The following is a 17,240-nucleotide window of genomic DNA, read 5'->3' on the forward strand; positions in this document are numbered from 1 at the left end:
ATGTTGCTAAATTTTTGCAACCTACAAAAGTGAAATTCTTCCAGGCTTGCTGTTTCCTGCCATAATCTAAATTAAGTTTGTGTTCCTTAATGATAGCCCCTTTCTGTTGTTGATGATGGAGATGATGTAGACTTGAATCACTATCATAAATCTGCTTCTGTAAAACAAATCAGTAGATTTATTTTGCTCAACCATTTTGTTTAGATACTTCTCTCTGATATCTTGGTTAACATGTGGAATGTTGGCCATGGAAGGCCTGACTTTCATTTCAAATCTTGTATCTTACTATTTTAGTAGGAACCAATTGGAAGTAAGACAATTTTCATAATTTTTGGACACATGTAATGGTGTATACCTATTGTATGCTTTTACTACTTGGTGAAATGATATCTTGTTCCAGAATTTTTTCTAAAAGCATTAAATGTGTTATGAGAACATCTTATTGATGAACAAGTGTTAATTTTTCCCTCTTATTAGGATTATGGACCTTTGTTTATGAATATTATACAGTTTTATCATTATTATCGTCTTGTTCTCATCTTTCCTTGATGGATTTCAGATAGCAATGGTCCAGGGACATGTCCTTGCTGTTGTTTTATGTTATGTTTACTGTTCAAATAAATTTTTTTTCTTGTGGAATTAAAAGATAATCAGGATGTAAGCTCATCCTCCCTGAAAACTTTCTTAGTAAAACTTGAGCAGTAAATAGGACAGTAAGATCACTATGTGTCTCATCCAGTTCCCACATGATTTTGTTTTCTGTTACTGTGTATATTTTGAAAACTTCGTTCCATATAGTTTGGTGATTATGAACATTTGGTATAGTTATATCTATGAAAATTACCATTCTTAAGTTTTTGGATCATTATTATATTTAGTTAATAGTGATAATGTTCTTGTTCCACTATAGCTTTTCATTGAGTTCTTAGATACTTTGAGGTATAATTCTAGGTGCTAGCTTGGTGGCTTGGTTGAGAGTGGAGGCCCTAAAGTGGGAAAGACTTGAATTCAGACCTGCCTCAGACACTTACTAGCCGTGTGATCCTGGGCAAGTCACTTCAACGCTGTCCGCCTCAGTTTTCTCATCTGTAAAATGGAAATAATAACAGCATGCACTTCACAGATTGTTGTTTATCAATTTGGATCATTTTATATATATATACACACACACACACACACACACACACACACATTATTATATATATATAAAGTTTCATAAACATCTATGTATGTGTGTACGTAAATCAACAAGGATTTTATTAAGTGCCTTCTTGCAGCTTTCTTTACATTATGTGTCTTGCTATGAGTTCAGTAGGTGCCAAATTTTTGCAACCTTAAATTACATTGCACAGTTTCTACCAATCGTTTCCATTATCTATATTGATCAATAAGTATTAGCTCCTTAAGGACAACCCTTCTGTGGTTTTTTTGTTTGTTTGTTTTGCTTTCTTTTGTTGTTGTTGTGACAACGAACTGGTTCTGAATTGCCATCATAACCTTTCTTTTTTGACGAATTCTTATGACTCCACCACTTGTTTCAAACTTCTTTGGCAACGTAGTATTGACTGAGTTCACATGGCTATGTTATTGTAAAAAATCCAACCCTGTGCACCTCCATTGTTTAGTGACCAGCTAATCTTCTGTTTTAAGAATTTTAATTTTAAGACTCTTCATTTTGGTAAAGAACTTAATATTAAATCTTTGTGCAGTTGCATTGTGTTTAAAGTTGTTTATGTGTTTGTGAGAAGTACTTTTAAAAGCAGTCATGGTCTGATTTTCAGTTTGATCAGTGTACATTAAGGCTAGTATTGCGTAGGACCTAATCACTTAACGTGTATTTTTGTTATTTACCTTTGATTTCAGGATGTCAGAAAGCCGCTTAGTACATTCAGCCATAGCCGAGGCCTTGATTGCCTTTATGTTTGATGCATCAAACAATTTGTACATACATACATGTGCCTTCATCCTTTGGTTCACTGCAGTCTCTGGATTCATGCGTAAAATTTACTCACTATCTTTCCTTGGCATACATTACAAATTTTATACTCACTAAATTTATATTATATTTTTATGTCATATCATTGAAGAAGATTCAATGAGAGGAAAGTGCTATTTGAGATTTTTTCAGTGGAAAAATTTTTTCAATCATCTATATCATGTAGTTAGTAAGATTTTAATTTGAATTCTTTGACTTAGAAACTATATTTAGTTCTTTTTAAAAAATTAATTTATTTACTTTTAGTTTTCAACATTCACTTCCACAAGATTTTGAGTTCCAAATTTTCTCCCCATCTCGTCGCTCCCCCCACCCCTATACTTAGTTCTTTTTAGGAAAGATGATACTGGATTTAACCATAGGCAGAACCATAATGGATTTAAAATAATCTTCTTGAAAAATGTCATGTTTTGTATCATTTGTTCTTACTATTATGTTGGTGATATATTTTAAACAGCAAACAATTTTCTATGTGCATATAAAATATCCAACATTCTCGCTATACTCAATTGCATTTTATATAATTCTAATACACGAATAAAACATGCATCAAAGATTTGGTGGTGATAGTCTGTAAAGGTAATGTTATAGTGCTTTTGGGTGGTTTGTTTAATTGTTATATAAAAGAATTATGTTATCCTGTATATACCTGAGATTTCTTGGTATAGTTCTTTTTTCGAAAAGGTAACTTTTTTTTTGTTCCTTTCATTTATAAATTTATTTGGCAGATGGAAGCTGTGTGCTTTATATAAAATATGGAAACACATAATTGACCTATATTTGGAGATTTCTCTAGTGTTATCCAAAATTTTGTTTATTGTTGTTTTTTGTTTTGGTGAGGCAGTCAGGGTTAACACAACTAGTGTCAAGTGTCTGAGGCTGGATTTGAACTCATGTTCTCCTGACTCCAGGGCTAGTGGTCTATCCACTGCTCCACCCAGCTGCTCCTGTTCTCCAAATTTTGGCAATACATTTGTGATGCTTTTTGAAAAGAAAGTTTATTCATCTATGTGGAAGCTTGTAAAGTTGTTATTGCCATCATTGTCATTTATGGGAAATGTGTTGTTTGGAAATTAAATATGTTGATTGGGGTCCAACTTATGGGGAAAATTCCCAGGATGAAGTAGGCTTAGAGTTAGAGGTTTAATGAGTGCTAGGGGGAAGGGTGTTCATGATTCCATTTCCTTCTCACCATGGAACTTAACTCAGAATCTGTGTGTTTGGTACATCCCTTTGCCCTGGTGGCCCATTGGTGAATTCCTCCCCGGAGCCTTCCAAGCCTGGCATACTTCATTCCTCTCTTTGGCTCAGCATCTGACTCTCTAAACTTCACCATTATCCTCCCATCCTCCACCTTATGGTATTATCTTTACCCAGTTAGGTTCTTGAAGGCAAGGAGTCTTTCTTTTTACTTGTCTTTGTGTTCCTAACACTTAGCACAGTGCCAGGCATATATAAGTGCTTCATAAATAGTGGTGGACATGGTTGCTTGTTGCTGTTCCTTTTGTTACTGTTTGTTGAGCAGAGATTCAGAGGTGGCTAAGGAAGGATATTTAGATTTCATAGAATTGCAGAATTTTAGGATTGGGAGGGACCAGATGGTCCTATATCTTAAAAAGAAACTCCATTTCAACACACTTAACAAATAGTATCCTAAATAGTCTTCTTATTAATCAGTGCCTTATTTAATTACCGTGTGTTGACATCCTTGATGATTATAAGTATAGCAAATGTAGAACTGAGGTCAAGTTTTCGATCAAGCCCCTGAATGGATTTGGATTTGGATCAATTTATCATTAATTTTATATTAAAACCACAAATGTGCAGCTCTCATTTTGATAAAGGCCCTTCCTAAGCAGAACAAAATTTATTTGTATTCTACTTTATTGCAGTTCTTTTTGCTTTAACAAAGCAAATTTTATTTGAAGTATAGCCATCTATATTGCTTTTAAAGTAAGATTTTCTTTTTCTAATTAAGAAAATTTTTTTTTTAATTCCAAATTTCTCCCTTCACCGTGTCCCCAAGCATTGAGAAGGCAAGAATTATGATGGCCGTTATGCTTATGAAGTCATGCAAAACATTTACACGTTAGCTAGATTAAGGAGTGGGGGGGGCGGCAAGAAAAATGAAGAAAGTTTAAAAAAATGCTTCCATATATAATCATCTGTTTTTTTCCTCTGGAGGTGGATAGCATTTTTCATCATGAGTTCTTTGGAATTATGGATAATTGTATTGGTTAGAGTAGCTAAGTCATTCACGGTTGATTTTTATTAAAATATTGTTGGTATTGTGTACAGTGTACTCATAGTTCTGCTCACTTCCTTTTATATCAGTTTATATGTCTGCTCAGATTTTTCTGAAACCATCCCCTTCATCATTTCTTATAGCACAGTACTATTCCATCACAGTCATAGACCACAACTTGTTCATCCATTCCCCAATTGATGAGCAGCTCCTCAATGTCCAAATCTTTGCGACCAAAAAAAAAGTTGCTATAAATATTTTGGTACATTTCCTTTTCATTTTCCTTTTTTTTTTCTTCTCTTTTTGGAGTACAGATCTTACGACATTGCTAGGTTAAAAGTTATTCAGTTTTTTATAGCCCTTTAGGTATAGTTCCAAATTTTTAAACGTGTTTTTGTTTCCTCTTCAGAACTCTCTGGGAAGTCTTCCAGGTGTTAACTTTCTCACCTCACTGACTTGACTCTCACAGTTTCTTCCCAAGGTCATGTCTTGTTTGTGATAACATTTTCATTCCATTGGTCCAGCTTGTCTACTTTTGTCAGAAATAGTCACTGGAAGTGACTGATTGCCTGATTTTTCAAAGCACTGCTAGATTAATTTCTTTTTAATACCTGTGATGTGCCCAACATTTGATATGTTTAAGCATGTGGCCACAGAAATCACTTAAAGAATCTGAAGATGATTTTTTAAAATGAACTGAAAATATAAATCCCAACACATTAATTTTTTAGTTTTCTTTGAACATTTAAATCAAAGGCACTTTTTGATACTTTCAACTGTAATCATTTGGCAAAACTAATCATTTTCTGATTAGTTACGAATACTATTATTTCAATACATTCATAATAGAAATTTTTATCTTTAATGTAAAGTTTTATAAAGGCAAATGGAAATGTGTACCTTAATAATGTGGGAGAAGCCTGTGATTTTTATTTAAAAGAAAATACAGCATTGACAAATAACAGCAGTCACATATTGTGACTATGTCCTTTAAGCCTTATCCTCTGAAATTAACATGCCACTTTGCAGATTTATAATTGTTGAGCCACAGAGAAGGTCTGCACTTAAATAGGGGGTTAATTAATGTTTTTTTCCTCCCTTCTTTTGGCCTTTAGAGTTGCACTTAGCTTAGGCTGTTTGAAATGATTTTCTCTGAAAGTGTTGTGACATTGTTTTAATTGAATGAAGCTGCAGAACTGGCATGATAAATCAACACAGAATGAATTCTAATGCTGTGCAAACGATATTAACTTGGAAATTGGTTGCAGTAGACAAAGCAGCTGCTATGATTAATTTTTTTTTCATTCCCTGCTTAAACCATTTTAAGAAAGATGACCTTGACAGTCTCAATTATGATAATATTAGGATCCTAGTGGTATGTTTTTTCAAGGCCTGATTCTTTATTGGTCCTTGAGCAGCATATACTGCTACGTTTTTGAATTTGTAAAATTACTTTTTATTCCACATACTTTTTTGTCTGTTTTTTTTTATGGTAATTCTGATTACATGACCTACCATCTGATAGTTGTCTCTTTTTTTCCTCATCCAAAATGCTTTTTCTACAGGGTCTTAATATTTTGACAGAAAAAAGGAGTATCATTAAGTTTTAGTTTGTGGTGTTGGGGCAAAAGACTAGATCAAAAAGAGTTATTATACCTGTTTCTTCCTCTACAAAGCATTTATTTTACCAGTTTTGCATTATGCCATGTGCTTATAGATTTGTTTTCTGGAGAATCAATTGTAGCATATGCTTCCAGGTAGCAAGCTTTTTTTTTTTTTTTTTTTTTTTACTGTTTCCTAAAATTGATGAATGTTATATCTCATTACAACAAATAACATTACAAAATGATGTCTTTAGGAGAACCTTTACCAAGTCTCTGCTGATATTATTGGAAGCTTTATTTATTGCAACAGAATTCAATATAAGCAATTCCCCAATTTACACAGCTGAATTCACCTTAGCAATACAGCAAACATTTATCAAATCTTATATTGCTCTTTGGTTAAAATCATCACTTCTTCCTCCTGCCATCAGTTCTTATGGTTGGGGAAAAAAAAAAGGAACTTCCATTGAATCTACTTTATTACCTAATCTAATGGCCTTTCTTTAGTCTTGATTTTACAGCTTTGAAAACTCTTAATTGTATTGTTTTCGTTGAATACTGTCTGCCCTTGGTTTTTTAGCTGTCACATAATTCTCTTCTTCCTGCTGCTTTTCTATATTTTTATTATATGTGATTTAATTAGTAAGATCTTATCAAGGACTCAATAGAATTTACTCACCTCATTCTCTGCAAAGACTGGTAGGCCAGCTTCAGTTATTTTCAATGTGGTCTTTTGGTAGCTACTTAAGAATACTGCAATACTATATGAAAATATGTTCAATGAAATGATTCTTGTCATAAGTAACATGATAAACTCGACCCTGCCAGATCTTTTATTTTCCTTTTTTAAGTGATTGATGATGTTGGAATTGAAGTCAAAGAGAAATTGGTGCATTCTGTGTCTGTCTGTCTGTCTCTCTCTCCGTGTGTGTGTGTATGTATATATATAAAATCTGTGAATCATCTGTATAGAGTAAAATTAAACCTATGAGAATTAATGAGATTATTAAGTGGGAGTATATGGAGAGAGAAACAATAAGGAATTGGGACAGGACTTTTGGTATCATCCACAGGTAGGACTCAATTGTGATATGGAAGATGAGGTAGCAAAGGAGACTGAGGAACAAGCAGGAGAGAGTAGTGTCACAAACACCTGTAGTAGATATATCTACTCATCTGACCAAACAACAAACTTTTATTAAATGCTCTTGCCTGTCAGGCCTGAAGATAAAAATACAAAGATTGAAATAGTCCCTGCTTTCAGGAAGCTTATATTCTATCGGGGGAAGAAAAGTAGTGCAGAATAAATGTAAATAAATGCAAAATAGTAAAATGTAAAGTAGCTAGGGACTGGGAAATGTACTAGTTGTTAAATAAGATCAGGAAACATTCTATGTATAAGGTGGTACTTGAACAGCATCCTGAAGGAATAAGGAGGTTCTTTCAGATAGTGGTGAGGATGTAGGGCATTTCTGGATGGCCAGTGCAAAGACATGGGGGAAAGAGATGAAGGGCCTGGAAAGAAGTTTAGTCAAGATAGTGAAGGGCTTTAAAAATTAAAAGTAGGAGTTTATATTTTATCCTAAAGGCAAATCAGGAACCACTAGAATTGATTAAAATAGGAAAGTGATATGGTCAGATTTGTGCTGAAGGAAAATCATGGGTTGCCGTGTATAGGAGAGACTAGAGGCAGGATTCCTATCAGGAAGTTGTTCAATAATCTGAAAGAGAGAGGAGGATAAGGAACTATGGTGGTGATAGTTGCATGAGAGAAAGGATGAGAAATGTCCTAGATGTAGAAATGGCAAGACATGGTAGCTAATTAGATATTGAGAAGTGAAGGAAATTGAGGAGTAAAATGTTAATGCCAAGTTTACAAACCTGAGAAATTGGAAGGATATTGCTTCTTTTAACAAAAATAGAAACATTTGGAGGAGGGGTGGATTTTGAGAAGACAGATGAGGGTTTTTTTTTTTTTTAATATATTGTATTTAAGTTCACATAACTCCTGGAAGTATGGTTAGTCTTGGCGTTGATAAGAATTTGTGTTTCAAAATTGCTGACAGTGTTGTTACTCTGTATAAATTGTTCTGGTTCTGCTCTCTTCAGTCAGGATCAGTTGATGCAAGTTGTTTGAGGTTTCTCTGAAACTGTTCTTTTGTCAGAGATGTCAGACAACCACAGGAAACAGATTAAAATGTAATTGGTAAACATTTAACAAAATAAATAAAATACAATAGAACATAGATAATGTGGTTTTCTTAATCATTGTGCAACCTGCGGGAATCCTTACATACTCCTATTCACATTTGAGTTTGACACTACCTCTTTTCGTTATTTTGTATGTGCAGTAATATTCCATTTTATTCATATACTTTTGGGGACTCCGTTTGTTTCTAGTTCTTTGCTACAGCAAAGGCCTGCTCTTAATATTCCTGTGCTTATTGGTGTTTTTTTCCTTCTTTGATCTCTTGGAGGTATAGGTCTAATAATGGAAATAATAGTAATTCCAGTTCAAAGGATGTGCACAGTTTTAATGACCTGGAGACAAAATTTCAAATTACTTTCTGGGATAGTTAGACCACTTCATAGCTGTGTGTACCAGTGTGCCTGTGTACCCACAGTGCTTCCAACAATTCTTATTTTTTTTTTTTGTAATTTTTGTAATCTGTTGAGTGTAAATTTTAACCTTAGAGTTGTGTTAATTGACATTTCTTTAATCATCAGTGATTTGGAGCATTTTTTTTTCCTCTGTGTAGTTTTGATAGCCTAATTTTTTTTTTTCCTTAGAGGATTGCCTATTCATATCATTAGACCATATATTTCTTGGGGAATCCAAAATACCTTTAACAAATATTTAACAAAATAACTTAAGCACTGGTCACCCTGCTCCTGATCGTTGCTAGAACTAAATATAAACTCCTCTGGTTAGCTTTTAAAACTCTTTAAAACCTGACCCCAACATACCTTTTCAGCCCCAGTGGAAATTAGTCCCTTTCCTATATTCTGATCTGACTAGACTGTCCTTGTTTCTCATGTAACATTTCTATCTCTTTTCTTGGTGCCTTTGTACTGTACTCACTGCTGTTTTTCAGTCACTATCTCATATTTGATGCTTTTCTTTATCACCCAACTGCCAGTGCTCTTCCTCTCAAACTACCTTTTATCTAATTTATATTTATTTTCAGTAATTTCTAATGTGTATATAATTTATTTTCTATGTTTTCTTACATGCATCTTCTCTTTTAATACATAAACTCTTTTTGAGTAGAGGTGGTTTTATTCTTTGTACTTCACAGTTCCTGGCACATAATAGGTGCTTAATAAACTCTTGGCGTGTTTTTTGTTTTATTAAAGGATGAGGCATATTTTGGGTATCTTTGTAGGCAGTGGGGAAGGAACCAATAGATGAAGATTGAAAATTTGGAAGGGGAGATAGTAAGGGAGAGAAAGGAACAAACATTTCTTAATTTCTTAAGCATTTATATGCCAGGCACTGTGCTAAAGCACTTTACAATTATCTCATTTGATCTTTACTAAGTAAGACCCTAAGAGGTTAGGTGCTGTTGTGACCCACATTTTACATTTGAGGAAACTGAGGCAAGTAGCATAAATGACTTGCCGAGGGTCACACAGTTACTGAGTATCAGATAAAGTGGCATTTGAACTGCAGTCCAGTGCTCTATCCATTTGGTCATCTAGGTTATCACTGGAGTTGATTAAGTAGAGAAGTGCCTGGATCAAATCTGTATTCAGTTAATGAGAATAAATGGATTACTTTGCTACAGGGAACTCCCATTTGATGCTATGTAACTTAATTTTGGGCAACTGGGTTGTGTAGTGGGTAGTGTGTCAGGCCTGGATTCCGGAAGATTCACCTTCATGAGTTCATATCTAGCCTCAGACACTTCAGTAGCTGTGTTACCTGGGCAAGTAATTTAATCCTCAGTTTCCTCTTCTGTAAAATGGATTGGAGAAGGAAATGGCAAACTACTCCAGCATTCTTACCAAGAAAACCCCAAACAGGCTTGCAAAGAGTCAGACACAACTGAAATGACTGAACAGACTTAATAGTTTTATGTTGTACTGAGTCAGCACAGCTTCAGTTTGGCAGGGTCTGAATAGGAATGAGGAAGCTGATTTGAAAGTATAGTATATGGGCTTGAGTTTTGCAGTAGATGAATGGTTAGTGGGTGTGACCTGGATGAAGATCCACCAGAGGGGACTGAGAAGGAGTTGTCAGACAGGAAAATCAGAAGAGAGCAGTATATCAGGGAAACTTAGGGAGTATTTAGGAAAAGAGAGTGGTTGATAGTGTCTAAGACTGTAGAGGTTAAAAAAAATTAGTATTGAAAAAAGACAATTAGGTTGGGCAATTAAGATATCATTGTTAACTTTGGACAGAGCAGTTTCAGTTGAATGATGAGGTGAAGCCAGCCTGTGGAGAGTTTAGGGTGGGGGTAGAAGATGCCATGAGAAGCTGGAGTAGGAATAAAAAAGTGTGGAATAGTCTGTGTCATGTATGGGATAGTGAATGAATTTTACTTTTTATTAAAATAGACTTGTTTTATTAAATATGCATAGTTAAGCAAAACAAATAATTTTCTCATAATATGTCCCAAATTTATCTTATTTTGCATTTTAAGTCTTTTTACCTCTTCTGTTGAGAGGGAGTATCATGATTTGTCATTAGACATCAGTCCTTGAAATTGTGTTTGTCATTGCATTAATCAGAGCTGAGTCTTTCTAAGTTGTTTTTCTTTAGTGTTATCGTTATTTTATAAATTGTCCTCTTGGTTTGGCTTACTTCACTTTATATCAGTTCATGCAAGTAATCGCGGGTTTTTCTGAAACCTCCTTTCAGATCTTATGGAGCAATAATATTCCATTATGTTCACATGTAACTTATTCATTTATTTCCCCCTCAAAAATTGTAATGTTCTGTTCTTTTCTTTAAAATCTTTGCCAATGTGATGGATGTGAGGTGGAATCTGAGTTGCTTGAGTTTGCATTTATTGAATTATTAATGATCTGGTGCTTTATAAAATAGATTTGCTCTTAGTTTGGATTTCTTACTTTGAGAATTACCGACTAATATCCTTTGAATATTCCTTTGTTGAAAAATAGTTATTTAAAAACAGTTTTGTCTGTTTCACATATAGCTTACATATAAGATCTTAGCCAGAGAAACTTGCTGCATTTTTTTTCCCATGTTAACTATTTGCCTTCTACTTTTAACTGATTTGGTTTTATTTGTTCAACATTTTAGAAATATTTTTGTATTCAGGATTGCATATTTATTATGTGATAACTTCTTATTCCTTGTTTGTTCATGAATTCTCAGTCCGTAGTTGCAAAATATTTTCTTCCTTGTTCCTCTACTCAGTCCCTTTTTTTGGGGGGGGGGTAGGGCAATTGGGGTTAAGTGACTTCACAGTGTCAAGTGTTTGATCTGAGGCCAGACTTGAACTCAGGTCCTCCTGACTTCAGGACTGGTGCTCTATCCACTGCAGCACCTAGCTGCCCCAGAATAATATTTGTAAAGCACTTAGTACAGAGCCTTGCGCATAGTAGGTGCACCAACCAAGAGGCATTACAGTAATCTGGTCTTCAGGTCAGGAAGGCCTGCTTTGGGGTGGTGACAGTGTCAGTAGAAAAGGGGGTATATGTGAAAGACATTACAAATGTAAATTTCACAGTACTTGACAACAAATTGAATATCAGTGTTGTGAGAGTGTCAAATATGAAACTTAGGTTGTGAGACTTAATAAACTGTGAGGATAGTAGTACCCTTGACAATAATTGGGGACTTAGGAAATGTGGAGGGCTTGAGAAGAAAGATGAGTTCAGTTTGGGATATGTTGACTTGAAGATGTTCGTGGTACATCCAGTTTGAGTTGTCCAATAAGCAGTTGGAGATGTAAGACTGGAGATCAGCAGAGAAGTTAGGGCTGAATAAGTAGATTTGAGAATCATAAGCCTAAAGATGAATCTGTGGGGACTAATGAGGTAGTGAAGAGGGCCTCGCACAGAATCCTGGAGGGTACTCACCATTAATAGACATGACCTAGATCAGAGCTTCTTAAACTTTTCTCCACTTGTGACCCCTTCAGTGCTTCTTAAACTGTGGATCGTAACCCTATATGGGTTCTAGATGAAGGTACAGCAAAAGGAAACAAAGGGAATGGGAATGGTTTGGCAGATGGGAAGAGAACCAGAGGGGAGCGTTGACAGGAAGAGAGAGTTAAAGAGAAGAAGAGAGTGATCCACAGAATCAGAAGCTTCAGAGAAGTCGAGGAGTGTTAAATCCTTAGATTTAGCAATTGAGAGATCTTTAATGACTTTGAAGAGAGCATTTTCATTTGAATGATGAGGTCAAAGTGAGACTAAAGAGAGTTTCATCCAGTTAGAGGAGAGTAAATAAAGATAATAAAATGGAATTTAGATGCAAAAAGGAGAGATTTAAGACAGTAGCCAGTGGAGATGAATGGATCAACTGTAGGATTTTTGAGAATGAGGTATTTTTGTAGGTAGTAGGGAAGCAGCCAATAGAACAGGAACAATTGAAGATAAATGAATGAGGAGGGATGATGGAGGGGACAGTTTTTTGGAGAAAACAGAATGTAATGGGTCCTTTGTGCTTGCAGAGAGATTTGCCTTGGCAAGCAGAAGGGCCCCCCCCCCCCTTAATGTGAAACTGGTGAAGGAGGAGATAAATGGAAGTGAGGAATAGAGGAAAAGAAGGAGCTCTCAGTACATGGCTTTACTGAGGTGTGACTCTCAGCTAGCTGAGAGTGGTTGGGAGGAGGATTGAGGACGGATGCAAAGGTTTGGAAAAGCAATTTTGGTGAGTTGGGATCAATTAGGGAGGTGTAATAGGATTGCTTTGCTGCAATTTGGGCTCAGTTGAGAATATATAACGTAAATTAGTAGCAGATCTGGTGACCATGGTTTTGTGATTTTTAAAATTTATTTATTTCTTTTTTGGGGTAGCTTCATTTGGTGGCACATGAGAAGAAGCAAAGATAGCAGATGGTGAGAGTGATCTAAAGCTGACCCTTGGCAGTGAAAGATGTTCAGTAGTATAAATGGCAAGCTACTCAAGTAGAGTTGAACTAGTTCACAAAGGGGTCATGCTGAGAAGGAAGGAGAAGGTAGCCAGTGCTGGCTTGGGAAGGAACTAAGGGGTTGAAGGAAGGACTAGAGTATTAAGAATAAGGTGTGGAGTTTCAAGGCAAAGAGAGAGATGGAATGACAGCACATTGTGATCAGGGAATTTGTGTTCATGAAAATGGAAGTGGTGTATTTATTTGTAGGTTTTGTTTGGCAAGATCAAGGATATGACTATGTCTGTTGATTGCTGAGGTGGATAGGAGGAGTAGCTAATGGAAAATAAATAAATTGAGGAACTGTGAGGTTATGCTGTTAGAGGAAGTTTCAAATTTGTATGTTGCAGCACTCTAGTATGAGGGCAGAAGTTGGGGAGGAGAAAAAGATTTATTTTTTACGACCTCATATCTAAATTAGGTTTTCATCTGAAGCTTGTCTTAGTGTAATAGTACAAGATTTTAGTCTCTCTTTTTAGCAGATCTGGACAGTTATCATTTATAATTTCTTGAAGTGTACCCAGGCATTTTGGGCATCATGATTTTTCATTAGTATGATTCTTAGATTTTCCCTCCCTGACTTGTTTCCAACATTTGCTTTTTGATAGTATACTCTTAACATTTTCTTCTTCTTTCCCTCCCTCCAAATCTTTTGATTTTGTTTTACTATTTCTTATTGAATCATGGAATCATTGTTTTGTTTGGTTCATTCATGTTTTGAAGGAGATTAGTTTTTGAGTACATTTAACACCTTTCATTCTAAAGTATTAATTCTGGTCACCACTATTTCTTTCCTAGCTGTCATTTCATTTATCATTATGTTTTGTATGTATACTGTGTCCCAGATGTCTTAGTTTTGAAGTTGTTGCTTAAAACTCACCTAAGACTTTTAGGATGCCCTCTGTTGCTTCATTCCTTCCAGTTCCTCCCGTAGTGTTGTAGAGTAGATGTGGCGTGGGCATTCTTTTTTTCTGAGGCTCTTCAGGATATAACCTTTTGGTGTTTACTACTGGGACTTAGGTGATTCCATAGGATTTCTAGATTGTGCTTCACTTTTTCTTCTATTTACTCATAATCCAATCCTTTGTTTCTGGGTTTGGGCTTTGGATTTGAATCACATTTTGAAGTAGGCAGGATCTTTTTCATCTTGGATCAGGTGGCTAAGAGTAAGCCTCACCTTCTGCAGTAATTGTTGGGTTTGGATTTAGTCTCCTGTTGACTTGATTTATGTTTTCAGACTTGGCCCCATCTCCTTAGAGCTTATAGTTGTTTTCTTTTGATTTTCTTTAACATTGCTTCTTCTGGTGTATTTTTAGAGCTTTACTTTGCAGTGTTTGAGGGGGGTGGGGCAGGATCTGCACTCTGAGATCTTAACATACAACATCTTTCCCACTGTTCCTTCTTTCTATGCTATTTGAAATATACTCTTTTAGAAAATAGCATCTAGGATGGGCCAGAGAGGGGGCAGTCACCTGACATGACCCCCCCGGGAGCAGCCTGGACCGAATCAGTTGTCACGACAGAGATGGAGGCAACCCTGGAGCAGCACCTTGATGACATGATGAACCCTTCCATTGTAGGCATCCTGTGCAGGGACTGAACCTGGGCTGCTGTGGAACCCTGTCAGATGAACATGCCGGGGTGATCTCTGTCCTAGCCTAACAGGCAGCTAAACTAACCTCTGACCCAACAGATAATTCCTGTGGTCTCTCTAGAGTCAGACAGCGGGAATATAATGATCCAGAAACATGATGGCATCCCCGTGGCAGTGCACAAAATGGCATCTTGACTTCTCAGACCTAGTCTCCAAACAGTTGTAGAACTCAAACCAATCTTTCCATCTCATTTCTCTTATTCTGCTCCACGAAACATGCCAGTACTTAGGCCAGCCATTAAATGTAATACTTGCTTTAAAAAAAAAAAAAAAGCATCTAGGTAACTTGTTGCCCTTACAGTTGTTTTCTTTAAAAAATTTATTTTGGATATTTTGAAAGTAAACATTAAGTAAGATGATCAAGGAAGAGGGGAGAAGAGAGAGCTTACAGTTAATGACTTCAGGGTTTTGTTTTGTTTTGTTTTGTTTTTTTCCTGTGAAATATGAGACAAGGTTCCCAGAGTCGTGGGGATGATGAAGGGGGTGGTGCTGATAAGAAGTTTGAGGAAGCATGAAAAGGTTTTGAAGAGTAGGTTAGTGAGTTGATAAAGAAGGTATAGTAGAATTGCCTACCAGCAGTGAAGGCCCAGTTGCAGTGGACCTAGACAGACCAATTTTGTGATTTTTCTTCATCTTCATTCCACATTCCATTACATTCATATGTTGATTTGTTTAGCCATTCTACCATTGATGGATAAGCATCTCACTAGTTTGAACTTATTTGCCACTACAAAAAGAAGTACCATAAATATTTTTGTTCCTGTTGGTTCTTTCTTTGATCTTTTTGGGCTGTATACTGAGGAGTGGTATCACTGAATCAAAGAATATACACATTTACCAACTTTGGGAGCATAGTTCCAAATTACTTTTCAGAGAGGTGAGATTATTTTGTTTCTTAAACAGTATCTTCTTGCTCAGAGCAAGCTGCCAATTCATGATTAAGTCAACCCTGAGTTGAATTTCTTCACTTCTTAAATGGATCTATTAGTATAGATACTTTTCTTCCATTAGTGCAGATTATAACGCTTCAATACAATATTCTGTGCAATACTGTTTTTGTTTTCCTGATAAATTTTTCAAGCAGAATGTTCCTGATGCACTGGAAGCATTCCTGATTCTTTTAATATTCTGTGGCTAACATGACAACACTTCAGACTTTTTCTCACTTCCAATGTATGATCTGCTTACCTCTATATTTGGTCATATATTTGAAGATATCTTGTTGTACTCCATGACTTGTGCAAACCTTTGTTAATAATAAGATGCGGCCTATTTATACCCAACAAGTATCTTCTCATTACCTTTTCTGTCACTTGCCACTTTTCATTCTATGTTTATGATCAATGATTTGCAGCATCACCAGGATAATATTGGTGGTATCGAAAAGAACACTGAATTTTTACTCTGAGAACTTGGATACAATTGTTTTCTCTGTCACTTCTTACTTGTGTGACTATGGACAGGACATACCACATCTTAGAGCCTTAGGTTTCCCACCTTTATTTATTTATTTGTTTGTTTGTTTTTTCCAGGCAGTTGGGGTCAAGTGACTTGCCCAGGGTCACACAGCTAGTAAGTGCCAAGTGTTTGGTCTGAGGCTGGATTTGAACTCAGGTCCTCCTGACTTCAGGGCCCGTGCTCTATCCACTGCGCCTCTGGCTGCCCCGTTTCCTCACTTTTAATAAAGTTTGATTAAAAGATCCTTATGGGCCTTTTCTGACTCCAAATTAGGTAATTCTCATATGGGCTTTTGATATGCTCTGCAGCCTGGAATCATTTAAAGTGTGGTATCTTTCCTAAATGCATTCCTATTTGATTTCCTCTTCCATCCTGGACCAGCTTCATTGTTCACATACAGTGTCTGTCTTAATGAAGTCAATGTATTGTTTTCCTTTTTAAAAAAATCTTTTATTGATGCTTTTCTTTTTTACTTTGCTGTCTTTTTTGTGGTCTTAACAAATAAATATAAAAAAATATACATTTCAATCTGTAAAGGACAGAAAAGAGGAATTGTATATGAAATGGCTTTAGTTACATATATTTAGTTTATTTTTTAAAAGTATCATTTATTACCCTAGTAACAAAACTGTCTCTTTGTTTCTCTGTCCTGTTCTGAGCTTTTTTCTTCTCTCTTTCAGAAATATTTCTTTGATATTCTTTTCTTTATTTTTTTTTGCGTAATTCTTGCTATCTACAGCTTCCCCTCATCTCCTACTAGAATACTTCACTTTTAATAAAATATAGTCAAACTATTACATTGGTCATGTCTGAAAAAATATATATCATTCTGTACCTCTGTTCTTTTGATTCTCTGCCAAAAGGTAGGAAGCTTATTACCTCATCAGGCTTCTTGAAGTCATGATTGAGCACTGCATTGATCAGAATATTTTTCCTCTACATTATTGAATTCATTTTGCAAATTATTCTGGCTGTGTTTAACTTTATATCAGTTCATTCAAGTCTTTTACTAGGTTTCTTTGAATTCATCATAATCTTTTTTTCCTTTTTTTTAATCCTATAGTATAGTTAGGTTAGTTAATTGATAGGGCACCCATTTTTTTTTTTTTTTTTTTGCTACAAAAGAAACTGTCTGTATATACATACATTTATGGTTATGCACATAGATATGTAGGGA

At 35.5% G+C, this 17,240-nt stretch overlaps 1 protein-coding gene and 1 pseudogene across 5 annotated transcripts in view; both read left to right on the forward strand.

The window, feature by feature from the left end:
• The window catches only part of LOC114031547 (protein quaking), a 197,685-nt gene that overhangs the window by 68,319 nt on the left and 112,126 nt on the right, over positions 1-17,240 (forward strand). The window lies entirely within an intron of this gene.
• LOC114031548 lies at positions 14,477-14,763 on the forward strand (annotated as a pseudogene).

Source organism: Vombatus ursinus, unplaced genomic scaffold (assembly GCF_900497805.2).
Source record: "Vombatus ursinus unplaced genomic scaffold, bare-nosed wombat genome assembly UNPS02015175.1, whole genome shotgun sequence".
Taxonomy (NCBI): Eukaryota; Metazoa; Chordata; class Mammalia; order Diprotodontia; family Vombatidae; genus Vombatus; species Vombatus ursinus.